The 20,423-nt window shown below is 35.7% G+C and overlaps 1 long non-coding RNA gene across 1 annotated transcript; it reads right to left on the minus strand.

Annotated features, from left to right (window-relative positions):
- Window positions 1-8,335: 8,335 nt before the first annotated feature.
- Window positions 8,336-19,937, minus strand: LOC146544969 (uncharacterized). Its single transcript, XR_014881328.1, has 4 exons — window positions 13,969-19,937; window positions 13,544-13,587; window positions 11,764-11,949; window positions 8,336-10,488 (listed from the first exon to the last, which is right to left on the minus strand). It is a non-coding gene; the product is annotated as an uncharacterized LOC146544969 (long non-coding RNA).
- Between the last annotated feature and the right edge of the window lie 486 nt (window positions 19,938-20,423).

Here is a 20,423-nt window from a genome sequence, read left to right on the forward strand (position 1 = left end):
TGATGTTATTGTGGCCAAAGTGCAGGACCTGACACTTAGCTTTGTTGAATCTCATCCCAGCAATCCAGCTTAGTTTATAAGGAATGACAGAGCAAACTAAGTGACAGATTAAGGATGAAGTGCCACTGCGCTTCAGATGAAGTTGCCAACTACTTGAGTAAGACTTTTTCTAGTTCACTGTGGATAAAACCTGTTTAGATGCATCTTTGAAGGAAGCTTTGAAATGCTTCTATTGTCAAGTGCTGTTAGAAGGTTGTCTTAAGGCATTTCTCACCACAGTCACAATTTAGCTCTAGATTTAACTACCCATTCAACCACCCTCAGCTGCTTTTATAGAATGCTATCTTGGGAACTCTCCTTAGCAGGTATGAAGGCAGACTGAATGCCCTCTGCAGGTCTAAAATAATAGGAATTCAGCTGATGTGCTTATATTAAATGGCAAATTCAGGTTTTTAAAGCTCAATTTAAAAATAGTATGATTTCTTTTGATAAAAACAAAAAAGAGGGTATGTAACCTAAGACTTAAGGAAGGAGAGCAAACAGAAGTGATGAAGTTTTCACCTCCATTCTTTCAACATCAGTGATTATTTTATTGAATTCTAGTGGGCATAAATGAAGATTCTTGTCTATTTTAAGGAAGTTTTCAATAGAATTTTATATATTTATTTTGGAGTAATATGTACTATAGAACTTTTATTTTCTAGTAAAATTATTTAATGGTAAAAAAGCCAACCAATTCTCCTTGCTTTATAAAGTGAAAGCATTTATTTGGGGCCCATTCTGTTCAGCTATCTCAGTGTTGAGGTGCCTGATGCTATCAAGATGTGTTTCTTCTAAATTACTTGTTTTTCCTATTATTAGTTCTAGCGAAATTAGAAGAACATGCTTGACTACTCTGAGGACTAGATTATGAATTCTGCAGATTTTGGGAAGCTGTATAACTAATGGAGGAACAATTACCATTCTCTAAAATCTATGTTTCTAAAGATCCAAGAAAGAAAGATAACTATAGTAAGAAAATATATGCATTTCTTCCCTGCCCCCCCCCCCCTTTTATTTTTTTGGGACCACCTGTTCGCAAACTTCCCCCAGAAAACAATTCCAAGCTTGCCCTTTTGATTCTGCTCTTCGTTTCTTTTAAAAAAGAAAAAAATAAAATTTTCTTGCCCTAAATTCAAAAAAAGCTCATGACTCACTAACTTTGAAAATCTATTGGCCTTTTTCATTGCTTTTGGTAGCCCATGGGAGAGATCTCTAATAGGTGAATACACACACACCCCAAAAAATACAGAAATACCCTCTTTCAAGAGCCTTCTCCTCTACTGAGAATGAAATAGAACCTCTAAGCTGCTGAGAATATTTAATTCCCTACTGAATTCTGAGAGGGTATTTTTTTTTTTTCTTTTCTCTCCTCTACAAAGAATTTTTGGACCCTGGAAAAAGCAGAGAGAGCTGAACTCCTGCAGAACAGCTATAGTCCAGAAGCAGGTAACCTTTATGTAACTCAGTGAACCCTCCACATTATACAAGGACTACTCTAGAAGTAACACCTCCCATTTTATTCTGCTGGTCCACATAACACAATAGAAAAACACAGCAATAACAGCAGAGTAGCAAGGTCCTAGGCTGCAGGAAACTTGCTCAAATGCAACAGCCATAAGCACAGAAACAAAGGACATCTACTTACCTCCAGAACTCCTTAGGTATGTAGGAATCTCTAGCAAGATATACATGCCTCCACTGCCAACATTTAAATGAGATCTGGGAAGGGGTGGATCCTGACTCCACCCCTTCCAGTTACTCATGTGCACTGCATGCACCTGAGATCTCCTAGGTCTGCCCTGCCTTCCCACCAGGTGCTCAATCACTGCTTCAAGCCATGACTTAGCACTTCCACTACAGCCCACAATGTCAGAGGTGACTGCTGGTGGTATAGGAGTTGAGGCTGAATCTTCCTGCTAATACTCCATTACATTTTGTTGCTATTCAACAGATGGCAGTGAGGGTTAGTCTGGCAAAAGACATCTGATATGGAAGCACATATGAAACAAACGTGTGTCACTGAGTTTCTCCACAAAAAAATGGCACCTATTGGCATTCACTGACAATGCTGAATGCTTGTGGACACCAAACAGTGGATGTGAGCATAAGGAGGCAGTGACTGGTGGGTTTCAAGCAGAGGCACCAGCTACGTGAAAGAAGCCCCATTCCAGACATGAAGATTTTTATGAGCATGATGTGCAGGCTCATGTTCATTGCTGATAAAAATGCATAGCTAATAGTGATAACTGTACTGAAAAACAGTGTTTTGTAGCTGAGAATTTTCTCTATCAAATAGTGTTCCTGTGCTCTTTGTAATTGTTGTAGCTTCCATGGAAATAAATTGAAGGTATCACTTTCGGAGCAACCTACATAGATTGCAGTTCTCCTTGAGAACCTCAGGTTTCTGGTGTCGGCTAAAAGGGTAACATCACAGAAGGACAGTTAGGAAGATCTCTCTTTCTGGATGAATATTCTGGATGAATTTCAGGGTCAGTTCTTGAAGGAGGTACAGTCTGAACCAGAATTGAGACTCACAAAGGACATCAAAGGGTAATAAGAAGTGGAGCTTATTAATTATTACATTAATGGTAAAAGGCTGAAAAATACAAACGCAGGCCTGTGGTGTGGTTGATTTATTGACAGTAGACACAGATGAGTCTGAGGTATTTAATGTTACCTTTGCTTCACTGACAATGTCTCCCAAGCTTCTGTGCTTAGTGAAAGTGGAAAACTGCCAGCAACGGGTGTGGGTGTTTGGGGTTACTTGCAAGAATTTGAGGCAACAAAACCACAGGAGCCCAGGGGCTGCATGAGAGTCCTGAGTGAGCTAGTCAATCTCTCTGCAATATCTATTATCTTTGAAAGATTACGGAGATATTGGGCAGAGCAGAATCCCTGATTACTCAAACAAGGAAAATTTTGCATCCATATTCAAAAAAAGCCAAAAGGATATTGCAAGGAATAATAGGTTATCAACCCTGGGAATATCACTGAACTAGTCCTCTTGGAAGACTTCTCTGGGCATATAAGAGAAGAAAGTGACTGGATCTAGTCAGAATGGATTTACTATGGGCAAATCATGCCTGAGCAGCCTGTGACTGTCTTCCATTATGAAATCACTGGATTTGTGGGTAAGGGGACAGTAAGGGATGTGATTTATCTTGACATCAGCTTTTGACATTGTCTCCTACAATGCTCTTGTACTCAAGATTCAGACAGAATGAATGGGCAAGTAGGTGGGCAAAAAACGGATTGGATTATTGAGTAGTGGTGGCTGAGACAAGAGGAATACTACAGGTTTATTCTGAGATCTATTCTGTTTAACTACTTTGTTACTGAGTTGAGATGGAAATTGCAACAGCAAACTGTGGGCACAAGATGATATGCTTAAAGGCAGATCTTGCTTCAGTGGGATCTAGACAGGATTTAGGAATGCATCAGAATGTTATGATATTCAACAAGGACAGGAACAAAGTCCTGCCCCTGTGAAGGAAGAGGCCCTTACGGAAATACTGGCTGTGTCTTGACTGTAGGGAGCAGCTTTACTGGGGATCTGGCTCCGGGGATGCAAGCAGACAGAGAGCTGAGCAGAAGCCAGTAGCGTGACTTGTCAGCAAAGAAGGCCAACAGCTTCCTAAGCTGTGTGACCTGGATCACAACCAGAGATGGAACAAACTGATCAACCCCCTTAAGTCAGTTCTCATTAGACTTCATCTAAAGTATCAGTATAGTTTTGTACTCCCCAGGAAAGGAAAGACATCAATAAACTGGACTGTGTTTAGTGGAATGTCACCAAGATGGTTAGTGGCTGAATAGCTCACTCTGCGGTACAAGGGCTGGCTCATTCTGGGGCCAGAAGAGAATCTTCAGAAAGATCCAATTGCAGCTGCCCATCACCTATAGGAAGATCAGCTAGAAGACGGAACCAAGTTCTTCAAAATCTTGTGGGAGAATAAGATAATGGAGAGAAGCTGAAACGAGAGGTTCAGGTTGCGTGAGGAAAATCCTTTCCTGCTTGAAGATGGTCACACACTGAACCAGGATACCCAGGAATGTTTTGTAGGCTCCATCCTTAGCGGTTTTCAAGACTTGATAAAGCCCAGAGTAACTTGATTTGGTACAATAGCTGATCCTATGAGCAAGACAAAATTGGACTATAGACCTCCTCAGATCCATTCTAGCTTGAATTTTTCTATGCTCCTGTTGCTCTCTTAAATCAAGAGGATGACAGCAGAGTTTACATGCTGCTGTGGAGAATATGCTTTATATCTAAAATTCTGAGAAATTTGGGACAAAATACATTAACAATCTTAGCTAAATATTAGAACTCTAAGTAGTGTTATTCTTTCAGGATATGTTTTAAATTTGTCCTCAGAATAATTTTCATGTGGGGAGGAAGAAGAGGAAAGAGCACACTAATGACCTTTATGTTTTCAAAGTGGTGAGTAAGAAGTTATTAAACTGCAGTCAGGTAAGCTCTTTGCACAGCCAGACAGGGAAATATTTGCAGAGTCTACGAGGTTGGTTTTGGGCAGGGAATAGTTTGGATTCATAAAAGTGAAAAAGCAGTTAGCTAAATATTTACCTTGTATGCAGCTTGGAGTGGTCAAGAAAAAACAAAAGGTCTGTATGTGACATTTGCAGATACCTCCAGGTAATACTAAATATAGGTAAGTTTTCATTTGAGGAAAGAGGCCTTGACACTGACATACCATAACTTTTTGAATTCTGAATTCCACAACTTACCTAATAAAAGTGCTTTATTTAATAGAGCACAGATATGAGGCTGAGCTACGTGAAGACAGTAATTCATAAAATTATATAGCATATTTCAAAATAGCGACATGACAATTAATAAGAACTTAAGAATTGACCAGGATATATATTAACTCTTGAACTGATAGAATGCCATTAAATGAAGCAATAAGCAGTTTTGCTGCCATTTAATAATATCAGAATGTCTGATTCCTGAATGTTGGAGTGCCTTTGCTGTTTAGTTTTGTTTTCTGTTTGAACTATATAATAATCACAGGAATATTCTGATAATCTGAATTTCTAAAGGATGTGAATTTGCATTGAATTAGTAACAATGACAATGATAAAGCATACATTACTGAATAACTTCCCAATTTTTCATGTGTTTACCTACAAAACACTTTGTAATAAGCAAATTTTTAAAAATTCCCTTTATCAGTAGAATTTTGAGTCAGCAGGATTTGAAGAGTTCATTTCTAATGGCATATAGGTAAGATTTTTTTAAACTGTTTTATTCTACTAAAATTGAACTAAAAAAATCCATTCCCATCCTTTGGGCCATTAAGTACCTTTAAAAATTGTACCAAACACTGGTTATCTATGAAAATGCATAGACACATTATTGATCTACTAATTCAACTTTAAGAGTTATCATTACTACCTAAGGTAATACTTTGTACTCTGATCATCCAAAACTTTAAATGAATTAAATATCTCTCCATAGTCCCAGACAGGCTGAATATAGATGACTTGACAACATCCCAGGGCATTCTGACAGAGAAGGATTCGGAAGATCAGAGTATCTTTCTTAAATGCGTTGTTCCTTTGTACTGTTCAGGTCTGAGATTGCTGAGATTGCCAGGAAAACTGTCACAGGACTGGCAAATAAACATGGAATGCCTAGGAGACCCATGCCTGTTGGATCAGCTGATGGAAGCCAAGTCTTACACCTCAGAGACCCTGACATGGCACAGGGACCTTGCATTTTCGGAGTATGGATATCTAACTCTTCCAGACTCCTGCCTTCAGATGCCAAATTTTATTCCTGTTGTAACCCCATACTGGATTCTGGCTCATATTCTTAGACGATTGAAGTGACACAAGAGACTGGAATCAGTTGTCTGCTAAAAGGATTTAGTTCTATTTTAGTATCAAATGTTAAATGCTGTCAGTTGTCTCACATTACTTCTGCTTGTCAGTAAGGATTCAATTTAAAAGACATCAAGATCTCTATGTTTATTAAAACCCACCCAATATGGGATTCAAGACTTAGCTCTAGCAAGAATTCAGTGCTTTAAGAGAAAGGGCAGAACCAGCACATTTGAGGGACTTCTAAAGTTCTGAGGAGTGAGGTTGGAGAAGAGAAGGGGATGAAAAGAAGGAATTATGATTTCAGAGATTTTTTTGAGCGTGCATTCAGAATTATCAATATTTAATTGAAAAATAAAAACTAAAAAACAAAAAAACAACCATCCAGGATGACTTAAATATGCCTTGAAATTCCTGTTGTTGGTAATCTCCGTTTTCCTCTTCGACCTTCAAAATGACTGTTAATTGCTAGTTAGATCTAGTCACTAAGCATGAAGTTACCAGTAGTAACAGTCAGAGGTTCAGCAAAACAGTCTTTGCTCATGGTTTTAGAAGAGACAATTTTTTTGCCTGATGTACTTTTTCACATAAATTAAATTCATTGGTAAAAATATACCAGTATTATTAACAATAAAATAAAAGGAGAATTAAAATGACTCTTTTCAACAGAATAATATTTTGTAATTTATACTTTAAGATAGATCAGTATTATTCCTCTTCCTGATATTCCTTCGTGGATGAGCTGTATCTGCAATAGTTTATTAACTGTCAGTAAACCTAATTATGCAATGCTTACAATGTCTAATTTACCTTTACTTTCAGCTAATTGGTCAATTATCTTGATTTGGAGAATAATCAGTTTACAGTGCTGAGCACACAGATGGGATTTGGCAATGAGAGTACAGAAGTACTTTGCAAATGGTGGTATACAGATTTATTCATAACACTTTTTGTGAAGAAACATTGCAGTGGTGCCTACCAGGTTCTGGTCCTTAGTTGTTAAACATCAAGGAAGCTTTCAATCCATTAAAAAATAATGTCCTCAATTAGTAATTAAAGAGAAAAAAAATCACCTCTGCTTGCCATATGTTACATAGACTATAGAAAAACTTCTATAGATCAAGTTTAATCATATAACTATGCCAAACGTATGTCAGTTTTTCATCGCTGGAGCAGTCTGAAACAATCTAGAGTTTGCCTATTATTTTTGCTTTATGAACCAAACATGCAGACTACCTGCGAACAGCTGAATCTTCTTCGGTGGGCCCAGTGTATTAGCAGAATTGGTTATTCAATTTATTTATTACACAGCAAGCATATCCATAGTTACTATAAAGGAATTATATTAGATAAATTCCTGGTATTACCATAAGCAAGAGCTCTATTTTCCACAATTCATGTATTTTAGCTCTGTATAAATCTAGAACAATTGAACATATTTCTCCTCTCTGTGATAGTTTCTCTCTCCCACACTCTTTGCAGAACCAGGAATAGTAATTGCAACCTTTTAGCTTCAAACATATACTATTGCATGTTTCTGAAAGCCTCTCACTGTCTATGAAACCTGTCACCAAATATTTTTATGGCAGTTCGTGCTTGTGTTTGCATGCCATTTTAGGCAATGGCTATTTATTGTATACATCATCACTATTATGATATTTGATAATTTAAGAAATTAGTCACCTCACCACTGACTTTACAAACAGTTTTTGCACAGACATTTGCTTTTTATGATCTACTGCTGGCTAACAACTTTGTAGAACTGTATGTTGGTAAAATAAAGTCTGTATTAGAAGAAATATTTGATGAGAAGCTTATTTTAGTGGTCCAAGTATGCTGACCAGGTTTCAGGTGCCATTTTAAGCTTATGACTGATTTGGGGAAACAGACAGAAAAAAAAAAATCTTTTCTTCTCTGAAGAGAATTCATTCAATTCAAGCCAGAAGCACAACCAAGCTCTGGAAGCAGACTGTCTTCCCCTAACAGCATATGCTAGATGTCATCACTATTGTCTGGATAGATAAACTGCTCTGTTTTACCAACTCCAGAATTCATATAGCCAGACTGGTAAAAGAAATGTAGTCTTTCCTGTGTTATGTTTGAAGTGCATAGTATTTTAGAAACAAGATTTTGACAAACAAACAGCAGAAATTTGTAGCTACTGCTCTATTTCAGTCCTACCAGTAATTGGAAACAATTATACCATGAGCTGTACATCTTCAATTGCATTATCTGCTGCAGTAAAATTTGATTAACCAATTACACTCAGATTACCAGCCTTTACTGCAAGATTTCTGCTGTTTACTTAAAAGCTTTTTAAAAATTATTATTATTATTTTTAATTTAAGAATAGGTTTCTTTTTCTAGTAACAAAGAATAACAAAAAGTTCAGCTGGAATTGGATTAAATCATGTTATTGTCTGTGGCTTATTGCCTTCCTTATATCATATTTATATTCTTGTAGGAAAAGTGCATGATCAGTATACCTTTCATGAATACAGCAATAGGATGTAATTTTCAAATAGGACCTACAAAATCTGCTCTGAAAGTAATGCCTCCAATTTTATTATGTTGGCCCACGATATCAAGAGGCAGATGTTGATGACTGAACCTTCCCACAAATGTTCTGTTACATTTTGTTGCTGTTCCACAGCTGAAAGCAGAGGGGCAATCTGACAAAACAGCATCTGACATGAAAGTGCATAGAAAGCAAAAGGGTGGCATAGAATTCCTCCATGTGGAAAAAGTGACACCTATTGACATTCATCAATGCTTGCCGAACATTTATGGAGACCAAACAGTGGAAGTGAGCACAGTGAGGTGGTGGGTGGTGCATTTCAACAGTGGCAACAGCAATGTGAAAGATAGACCATATTCCAGATGGCCAAGAAGATATTAAAGAGCATGACATGCTAGCTCTTCTTCATTTCTGATAAAATTGCATAGCTAATGGTGGTGACTTTGTTGAAAAAGTGTTTTGTAGCTGAGAACTATCTCCATTACACAGTGTTCTTGTGCTCTTCGTATTTGTTGTAGTTTTCAAGTGACCTTCTTACCTAGGATAAAGGGCAAAGTTTTTCTGTCTACTTATTTCTGAAGACCAGTTATTGTTCTCCTAAGAAGAACCTGTTTTAACTTGACAAATATTATGGCAAATTTTTCATTCTTTAACATTCAAAAACTAAAAGAAGATGGTGTTCTTTACCAGCCTTTCCAATTCATAATTAACCACCTCTTACATTTGTACAGATAATGAAGATATCAGCCCATAGGTGCAGAAATTCATTATATTCAATCAAAATTTCCATATTTCTCTTTAAGATTATAACATATTTTTATCCTTTGTAAAATGAATCTTTTGTTTACTTTTGTTTTGCTTTATAGAGCTATTCTCCTAGGTGCTGACAGTTATTATTGAGAAGTATATACAATAAAAAAACAGTCCTCATTCTCAGGCAGCACTCTTATGAATATAAACTTATCACTCAGCAAGACTAGTGCTGACCCCAGTTCACCTAATTGTAGCCTACTGAGGATGTGGTGATGCTTTAAGATAGGGTATGCTATATACTATACATTCTTTTTGTTTTCTGCAAAAAAAGCAGAAAAAAAGTAATAACATAAAATGAGAAAATTAGAAGTAAAATATGAATCATAAGGACTCAAAATATGTAAAATATAGAATAGATATATTGTCATTCAATTAAATCAAATATGGACCTACTATTTTTTCAGTTGCAGAAACAGTGCTCACTTGCTGCATCTATAGTAACATTTTTATTTAGAGCAGTAGTGTAATTCTGAAGAAAATCCTCCAGTCATCCTGTTGTAATGGGCATCAGTTCAGTTCACAGAGCATCTTTGATGTATGCAAACAAAATTCCTCTTCTCCCCTATCCCCACTCTAATGGAAACACAAAAGCCTAAGCCATCTCCCTTGCATCTTGTCTATGATAAAAGTTTCATGTAAGGAATATTGCTACTTCAGAAGAAGATCCTTTCTCAACTTCTTCGAAGAGTAGACATAAGTTATACCTAATCTGCTGCTGAGCCAAGCTACCTGCTAATGTAGATTAAAAAAAACTATATTCTACAATGACTAACTTTCTAAGTAGTGAGAAGTCTACCAGAATTGCTTCTTCCACAAGAAATAAAAAACTGAGATGAACTAGAGGAAGAAGCATTTAATAAATTCAAAAGAATCTTCTAGTTAGAATTCCTCACAAAAAAAAAAAAAAAAAAGTAGAAGATGAGAATGTAAACTAAAATGAGCTTCCATTCTGCACAAACTCCTCCATTTATCTCCATTTTCAGTGCAATGTTGAAACTTATGTCTTGAAATAACACATGGAATTAACACAGATAAGATGAATGAAACATAAAACTCTTTATCACCTGACTAAGTAAGTCTTATTCTAGCCATAGACAAAGTTGTAGCATTTCAGGTTCACTGTCTCCAGCCCGGATGGCTTCACATGCATACAAATGTTTTTAGCTATGGCAAGAATAGAAAATTCTTCTGTGAAGATAGTAATAGAACAGGCATTCTGCACTCTCCACTCATCTGTCAGTATTGTAATGCATCTGAAGTATGGCCTCCATCTAGAGAGAAAATACAAATGTATTAGAGACAGTTTTATAAAACTTGTGTCATCAGTACATCATCACTCTAATAAATACTGGACACAATGATCTTGCAATTATTAAAGCCATAATTTTAGTGAACAAATACAGATGCTCCAGTTTGAAGCCTTCCACCACAACTTTGACTCATGACTATTATTACTGGTTGCCTTTCTTACTCTTATGTTAAACTAATACAACAGAAATTCTGCTGCTCAAAGCCTTATTTTAAACTTCATCTCTTCTCTATTAACAGATGTACCAGCTTAGCATGTATTACCTGAGAAAATAACTTAGATTTGAAAATGCAAAGGCTACAGGGATATCTGTATTTTAATTTCAGATTAGTTTATGCCAGTTAATCTTAAATAAACAACTGAACTTTCATATGTAAAGGACTTTCACATGTCATGTTACAACTAGATTAAGAATATTCCTAAGAGTACTATCTTGTTTATAATAATAACATTAAATCAGACCTTTATTTAGATTGACTCAAAAAAAGAACACAGATGAGGATCTGAATTGTTTTTTATAGCTTGTTTATGTCTCTGGCACATTTCTCCTCTTCTTATAGACCTAACATTAGCTACATGTACTGAAGAACTGCCAGATATCGTACATTAGTGTCAAATAGAAACCACAAGTGTCATTTCTAGCTCCTGCCAAAAGCCAAGCTGCACCTAGCCTGCAAAGGTGAGAAAGATGGTTTGTTTTTTTTTTCACCACCAAAGTAATTGGCAGTGTCTTGCACATGGTCACGTTCTTGTTATGTAATTCTGTTCCTTGAACTGGGGACTCAGACCAGTGTTTATCAAGGACTTAGCCCCTAACTTGCCCTGATCTATTGTCTTCCCCTTCATTACACCAAATGCATTGTTAAACTGGTCTCCATACCAGAAGTCTGATACCTTTCTAAAAGATTTCCTTTGTGAATGCTGGGAATTGCAATTTGGAGTATTTAGAATCTGTCTATTTTGAATCAGAAGTATTTTCTGCCTTCCAGAGATACTGCTCATGAGAAGAGAATGATCCAGCTTGATTTAGGTAAGTATCCAAAACTTCAAGGTTTTAAAAAAAACACCTTTAAGCTTGAAAACTCCAAGTCACTTATTATGTAATTTACTGTGAGCCAAGTGGTTACAGTTAAAATAAGTTTTCCCTTACTTCTTCATCCAATATCATTACCAGAACTACTTGCTAATCTAATTGACAACAGTATAATGACTAACACAATTACTACATTTCACTCACCATGTTTCAACAGTTCAATTTTTATCTCTTAGTTCTCTTTCCTTTTCCCCTTGGGCATATCTATTTCTTGACATGGGAACAACCATGGCCTTCAATTTTTCTTGAAGAGACAATCTTCAGTATTCATCAAGGTACAAAAATATGTCATATCTTTCAATCTGACAGCATCATTCGTTGTTCTGGTTGCTGAAAATAAACTCTTTAATGATCCTGTTCCTGCTGGCTCACAATATATTGTCAGACAATTTAGCAAAGCAATGCTCTTTTCATGAAGCTTAAAGTAGCTGGGACCAGACATCTTTTAACGCATACACTCTGTGATGCCATGGAAAAATAATCAGGTGTACATTTCACAGCTGGAATTGTTAGCTATCTAAAAAATAATAAGTAAGTACAAAAAACATTGGATATGATTTTGAAGTAAGTTCAGCACCTTGAAGAGTCAGGCTATGCGTATTTCTTACTTTTGACATTTAGTACTGTTACTAAGTCACATCAAGATACAAAAAACAAGGGTAGAATTGAAAGAAGTAGTCAAAATATCTATGTTGTACATATTATAGATTAGGTAGATCTTCTGTTTTATTCAGGTCAAGAAGGCCATCGAAGAAAGAAAATGTTGTCTAGGCTTTTTGTAACTCTAATCAACAAGACCAATTCACATTCTTAGCTGCAAACGTAGAGAACAAACTCATGGTTAAACAGATATTTTCTTCCCTGTTTGGTACATTACTAGCATTTTATAGTTAGAACATCTTATTTTTTCCATATAAAATGTTAGACTACTTGAAAATATAAGTGCACTCCCATTTTTCATACAAGGATGTCGGTTGTGTACATCATTTCCATCTTCTTCACTATCTGATATTGAAAATGAGTCTGTATCATAGCAGGTTTCATTTCAGATAATAAAGGAAGTTAATAATTAGATGGTGCTCCTGGATACACTGAATCCAACCTTTGTTAAGCAGCAGTTTCCTGTATATTAATAGATTGGAAATTATTCAGGAAATTGCTTGAAAATGACAGAGTCACTGAACATTATTTTAATGTCAAATGACTCGAACGATTCTGCTGGAGTCATCTAGAATGCTACATTCTAGTTAGGCGCCAGTGTGCTTCGGGAGCTGAGGAGAGTCAACTCTGTTCTGAAATAATGTGTAACACACAAAGACATAATGAAGCACAGCAAGGAAATTTGCTTGCAGACCTCTTTTTTTTTCTTTTTTTCTTTTTTTTTGGTAGCTTTGATAATACTATTTTAGCGTATCTTCTCTGTTATTTCAAATTCTGACTGTTACTTTTAAGGCCATATGGAAAACAGCTGTTAGAAAAGATTACTTTCTGTCATACACAGACAGGTTTTCCTGTACAAGTATTCCCTTAATAGTCGTAATGCACGGTTTTCTTCATGCTCTTCCATAAATGGAAAGAAATGTAAAGTTGAAAAGATAGTCATTCATCAAAGTAAATTACTGAGTAATACTAATAATATCCAAAGTTCTTAGCACAGTGCCTATTCCCAGAGATTTATATAAAATGCAACTTATATTTCATGTTTACTGATTTGTAATAGCTGTGTAACCAATCTGTCAACTACAAAACTATTTTTAAATCTGCTATATGAACTAACTACTAATTCATTCTGAAGGAGGAAAAGTAGCAGCCTAATTTACCAACATGTGGATTTTATCTTCTGAAATACCTAATCCACTGTGACTTTTGCAACAAAAAAATACATAAATAGGAACTCAAACAGTGAATTCATAATTGTACTCACTTGTCCAAGTAGTAGCTCTCATATTTCAAATCACTTTTCCTAAACTGGAAGAGAAATCACAGACTTGTGCTGAATAAGAAGCATCTGCTTGTGAGTCATATTTGTCAAGGTAAAAAAATTCATTCATCCATACTTATTTAGTGTCTTTCAAAATTTTTGACTTTACACAGATGAAATAAAAAAAAAAAGCTTTTGTTATATGGCATATTGTTCTGAGATACACTGACATGTTTGCAATATGTGTGTAATTCAGCTTAATAATTTAAATGAATTGCCAAATTGCTGCTGTCTTAACAGCTGTTATCACTTGACTAGATCACTTTCAACAGTACAGTATCAGCTGAATGATCGATACAAAGACATTACCATTGATCTAACATAACCACAGAGAATCCCAAGGACTTGTGTGACACAGAGTCACTTACCTGTGGAACTGGAAGATCTTAAGACTGAGAGATAGATCCTAAGTCTTTGCAATGCAGAGGAGACTGTGATTTTTGCCCAGATTCACTGCTTTGTTCACAAGCGGAAGAATTTTGTTATACGAATATTTCTTGTTAGCCTCAGGTTGGACTTGAAAATAGAAAATAAATGAGAATGCAGTTGTTCCTTGTATGAAACACTGGAAAACTATTTAGCTGTGTCTGAAATTCTGCCTAGCTTTGGACACTCATTTTCAGTGGCCTGTCACTAAATAAAATGTTTTTGTTGCAATATCTCATAAATATATGAGGCCATAGTACATTCATATACCATTGTTTTATACATTATTTATAAACTAGTCTGGTAATCAATTTGAATTCTACATTTTCCTGTGCTCTCCTCCCAGTTATTTCGTATGTAAAAATATGCAGCATATATACATTTTGAAACAGCTGCTGCAAAGCTACAAAGCTACAAAGCTACAAGCTACAAAGACCAGGACTACCACAATTGTAGAATCTTTTCATTCCAAGTAGAAACTGTACTTAGGGTACAAGGAAAACAGATTAAACTACTGGAACATATGCAAAAGATCTATTATAGTAAGCATCTGTACCAGTATAAAAAAATACCCTGGTCAAGATTTGCATTTGGTGAAAACAGGCATAATTGATGAGACTGCAGTTGTCTAACAAAATTCCTTTGTAGTATGACTTTTGAAGTTCAGTTTCCTTGATTTCTGAAGCAACTGATTTTAGATAATACTTTCTTCTATCTTATATCTTATATCTGCTGATGATGATCCTTCACAGACCTGGCTGGCCTCATCTCGGCTGAAGCAGCGTGCCTAAAAACCAAAAGTACTGTGGGCAGGGAGATCCAAAACAATGACTCACCACAGGGTCCCCCAGGCAGGCAGTTTGTGTTCTGGTTTACCAACGTGGAAGACTGAGCAGAACAAGAGCAGGGAAAAGGATCTTAATCACATCCTGCGCCTGAACTAAGCATCCAGTCCGAATATTGCAAATACATATCTCGCATATTAAATATATTTTTCACTTTGAGTACAACCATAGAAGTTCTAATTCAGATTAGTGACTGTTTGTTTTGTTTTGTGGTATATAAATATCAATGTTTTCCATCAGTCACTAATCTGGATTAGGACTTCTAGGCAATGATGTAGCGTAAACTAAAAAAAAAAAAAATTAAGAGAAATCTCCCTCTATTCTGGACTGTTTAAGGTATGAGTTTAGTACACAGAGATCCAGAATTTTTTTAATTGCTTTCTGTTTTCATCAATTTTTCTCACTGATACAGAGGACATAAATTACCTGAAATGTGGCATGAACATGTGAATTCTAATCAGGAGCTGCCAACGTCAAATTTTAGTAAGAATCTTAGTCTAGCCTACCCATGCATCTTCAAGTATATTGTCCTAGGCCAGTAATTGCTGTCTTTTATATAACACCTGTTTTATGGTACTATTTTTATATAATGTATATTTTTATCTTGATTTTGAATGATCAAATCCTGTTTGTCTTGTAAATTCTGCTTTGTGAATGTTTCAGTGACTTTTATTGCAACTCCCAAAGAGAGAAAAAAAAAAAAAAAAAAAAGAAAGAAAACTCTTTTAATTTTTAGGATAAAGGAAATGCAACAAAAGATTCAGTTAAGTAGGCTGCCGGCTCCAAAGTTTTGGACATTCATTACACTTCTCTGAAAATACTTCAGATTATAATTTTCTTCTGGTATTCTAAGAAAATGTACCATTCCTCATGTTTAGTGTTCTCAGAAAAATGGTAGCTCCTTTTCCCAGTTCAACATGCCTAGAAAAACACACTAATGGTACTTATAAAGAAACAAGTAATTGTACCTCCATATCACTGACTCCAGAAAAGCTCTGGATAGAGCTTTTTAACCAGGAATACCACACTTGAACACTCCTGGGTTTACTTGCCTAGGAAAACTTCCACTTCTTTCTTTGTCAGTTATCATCTTACTTCTATAATTCTAATATTTTCCACCAGTCTTAAGTTGTAAATTCTTTCTAGGAGTTGGACTTGGTCCTTATGCTTCCCCTCTAAATCAGGATATTCTATGGTTCTACAGAGGTGTTGTACTAATGTTAGTCCAATAAAATGCAACTACTGTAAAAATGCTGTATAACATAAATTTGTCCTAGAGCTTTCCTTCACTAAAATTTTTCCACCTTTGATAATCCTCTCAACACCCAATAGGAAACACTAAATAATGTCTTAATACCACCACAACAAGAATTTTATGGAAACATGCCAATTGCCACAGTTGCAGTTCAGAGCATCTGATTCCTGCTTCCTTTGTTGCAAATCAGATCAATCATGTAATATATTTTTAAAAAAATCTTTACTTTTAGTTTGCAGCATATCAACAGCTGTGCAACCTACTGTGGTTGAATATTATATAATAATGTAATACTCAGTTTACTTTTCAAACAATATTTTAATCATCTTTATTTCTGCCTGAGAAGAAATTATTATCAACTTACAGCAAATAGCAAACAGCAACAGAGCATTGAGTCAACTTTTTTTCTAATTTCTTACATTATTCTATAGAGTGTTTCTATTCAGGATGTACTGATGCACCAGAGTTGAAAAGCTATCCATGGATAGCAAATAAGAGCAGAACTCTAAAACATGCACTACGGATCTGAAAATTATTCATAAAATTTTCACATTATCTTGTGCTATCTGTCAAATGCCAGACCTAAAATATGTGTGCTCACTGCTATGGTCTGCACAGTATCAAAGAAGAATGATACAGCCTCGTGGGCCTCCCTGTGTGCAGTTTCATAGAGGAATATACATCTCCGTATGCCAGCTAACAAATACTTTGGCTAGCGTAGTTAAAAGTGCTGGGATTTCGAGACACAACTGATAAATTGAATCAATAGATATTGTATTTCAGAGAACTAATCTCTGTATGCAATTCTTCATTGCTATAGCAATTTGATCTCAATATCAATATGAATAAATACATTAATTCTGAATTATAATCTTAGCTCCTCTTAAGAACCATGAAAACCAGCCTACACTTTCTACAATGACTGCATGAATATATGGATCAAATATGACAACAATTCCATATAGGAATCACTTTTAATGACACGCAAAGTTTGAAAGGGAACAGTGGGGCTGAAAAAAAAGCCAATTAAATTGGTTTGTAGGTTGAGATTTTATTGTTGCTTTTTCAAATATTTCATATCAATATTACTTTTCTGTGACACTTCTGTGCTTTGTGAATTTCATGCATGAAGATGAGAAAGTGGGACAATTTTCTGGATCCATTTCTAGTTCACTTTATATTTCAGTTCCAAATATCACATGAATACTTTACAGATGGGAGAAAATAAATACATGATATCTCCTAAATGTTCCTGTCTGCAGCAATAAAATATTTTGATTCTTTGGGAATCTGAATGAGTGTCAAACTTAGACAAAGATCAGAGGCAGACTTATGGAGTCCTTTTGTAGTCTCCGGCTGCTCTGGCTACTTCAGACTTGGATCTTGGGACATCCTCAGGCAAAGATTCAGGCTGTCTTTAGTACATTACAGATGAGCCATTCAGTTTATATTTCAGGTAAGGAGCTGCCAAAGTGTGCTCCCCAGCCGCATCTTTTAGTGTGCTTTGGATAAGGAGGCTTGCAAGAGATGGAAAATGAACAGGCATTCTTGAGAGGCAAGAACTCAGAAAAACAAAACAAAACAAAACAAAACAAAAAACTAACAAAATAAACTATTTGTCACTCCTATTTCTCTCAGATCTTCAGAGAACACAAATACAAGCCTTTTTCCTTAGCCTTGGAAAAGGAAGAGGGAGAGCTTTTTCACGTGGCCACCATATTTGAGCCTCTTTTCCATTAAATGCAGTTGCAAAAGGAATGGGTGTACACTTTACTTGTTCTTTTTTTAAGTTTTTCATGATAGAATTCTATCTTCAAAGAAGAGGATAAGAAAATGTACAGATATAATAAAACCAATTAAAAGGAAAAATGCATGTATGGTTTTAGAGCATATTATTGTTCTCAAGTCAGCAACTTTTCTTGCAAAAAAATATTATCAATTTTAAAGAAAAAAGATTGGGTGGAGAGGATCACAAATTGATTTTAAATGGTTCCAAGAACAAAAGGTACTGAGTGGCTGGCTGGATTTTTTGTACAGCTTACTGTGAATCAGGCAAGATCTAAAAATAAAAAAGATCTTGCTGAATGCATAACACACACTGTGTTCATGAGATGAATCTCAAAATGAAATACAATAAAATTATCAGCTAGTAATGAAATAAAGAAAAGAAATATAGATCTGTGCCTGCTGTTCACAATGTGAGAAATTTAATCATAACAGGGTTAAGTGAAACAAATATATCAAATTCCTCCAGAGGACTCTGCATATAAATAGTTAAAGTAATGGAGTTTGTAGTGCTCTATTTCGCTGTTTCCTAGATTAAAGTAGTGTGTATACACAGTGATGCTATAATATTAGGTGTAATTTGTGAACTAGGTCAATTTTTCTGGTTTTGGCTACAGACAGCATACTTTTTCAGCTTGCAATTTAAAGAAAAAGAAACAGAAGCGTTGAACAATTAAAGTCACAGAATTTCAAGGAATTTAGAATTCATTTGAACAGACCCACTAACATCACTACGTTTACGTTTGGTATGAAAGGACTGGGCTTAGAATACGTCTAAGATAATGACACATTACTGCTAATGACAACTACTGCTAGTACTTCGACAAATTAAATCAACAGTTAGGAACCAAGATTTGTTTCCCTGAGCATTTCCAAGTATTAAACTCCAGTGTTTTTTTTTCCAACATAGGTTTGACAAAGCTTTGAACATCCATAACTGAGGTATTACTACCTCAGAAAATGTAGGAATGGGATTCACTCTTTCCCTGAAGGACCATACGGAAGCATTGTTGTTCACAGTTTTTATGTGCTGTTTATTTCAAGAGCACACTACAAATGAAAGGTGGGATTTCAGTCTCCTTGTTGTAGATTACCCTGTTTGATCACAGCATTCAAGGAGCTATTGCTGCCAGATCTGTTTCCTATTCATCCTTCCACACAGAAAAACATGTTACAATGACAGAAATACCCAAAAAACTCAATAACATTTGATTTGAGAGACTCAAAAACAGTCTCTGTAAAGCAAAAGTGTGCTATGTTATGCCACTCTGTGCCTGTAGTGCCCAAAGCAAAGGGTTTGAAAGAACAGTGGGCTACACATTCATCCTGCAACCCAGCCTTCCCTAGACAGTCTGTAAGCCTTGTCCACCCTGCTCCAGGCTTCTCTGCCTTTGCAAGTCTGATGCAGCATTTCACTTCCCACTACCTCTGGCAGTATGTTTAAAACCCACTCAGACTCCCTTCTATCTACCCCAGCATTGGCAGGGTTTTAAAATTGGCTTTGAACCTCAATTCAGATATGGGGATATTGCAGACCACTAGCCTGTTGGCAGGCAGGCATTCTACTTCTGGTCCTCACTCTCTCCAATGCCACTCAAGTATGATAAATAGCAGCTCAACTTTGTTCTTTCAAGGACCTGGTGTTTGCAGCTGCTTTTTCCTGTTGTTTTTGCTCTAACAGCTTCCTCTGATTTAGTGCTGTGCATTCAGGCAGGATAATAGAGAGTCAGTCTGAAGTTTGCATATTTACAGGAAATAAAGCAGATCTCTTCCTAATTCTACAAAATGATTAATAAAGCTAATTACTCATAAATACCCAATGGTTTCTTTCATTTCCAACCTTTGGTGTGGCTTACTCAGATTTTTATCCAAGTAGAAGGGAAACACTGAATGGAGATTAGTTTTGAAAAGAGAATTAATTCAGTTTATATGGATCTCCATTTTTCTGAAGTGTTCATGTTCTTCGGAGAGAACATTTTCTATATCACTCACTAAGCAAATAAAATAAAGACTCTTGACCCCACACTGTTATTCAGTTTTGAAAATGAAATAAAATCACACCTCCTCAATTTTTTGTAATTCAAATTCTTCCCTTGAGGGTAGAGCTTAGGAAGAAAAGACCAATGTACTCTGCTCTTTCCTACTGATGTTACACAAAATTGAAAGAACTTCTTTCATTAAAGCCCATCCTATTTATAGAATTGTGTACCTTATTTTCTTTTTGGAAGATTTGAAGGTATTTTTTTCATTGATTAAATCATTTTATTTTTTTTTCCCCAAAAAACTCCTACTAGGAAGGAACTAAAATTTAAATGAAATGAAATGAAATGAAATGAAGTCTAACACTAGTGGGTTTTATTCTCTAGAAATTAGGGCATCACTCTCCTGATTATTCTTCTTTTTAAACAAACAATATACTTAGCAATAAAAAGATCAGATGAAAGTGTGCCAACAGCTTAGATGAGAAAAAGTATCCATGTTAGAAAGGTTGGTAAATTCCTACTGTGTCTTC

The sequence above is a fragment of the Meleagris gallopavo genome, chromosome 2 (genome assembly GCF_905368555.1).
Source record: "Meleagris gallopavo chromosome 2, MGAL_WU_HG_1.1, whole genome shotgun sequence".
Taxonomy (NCBI): domain Eukaryota; kingdom Metazoa; phylum Chordata; class Aves; order Galliformes; family Phasianidae; genus Meleagris; species Meleagris gallopavo.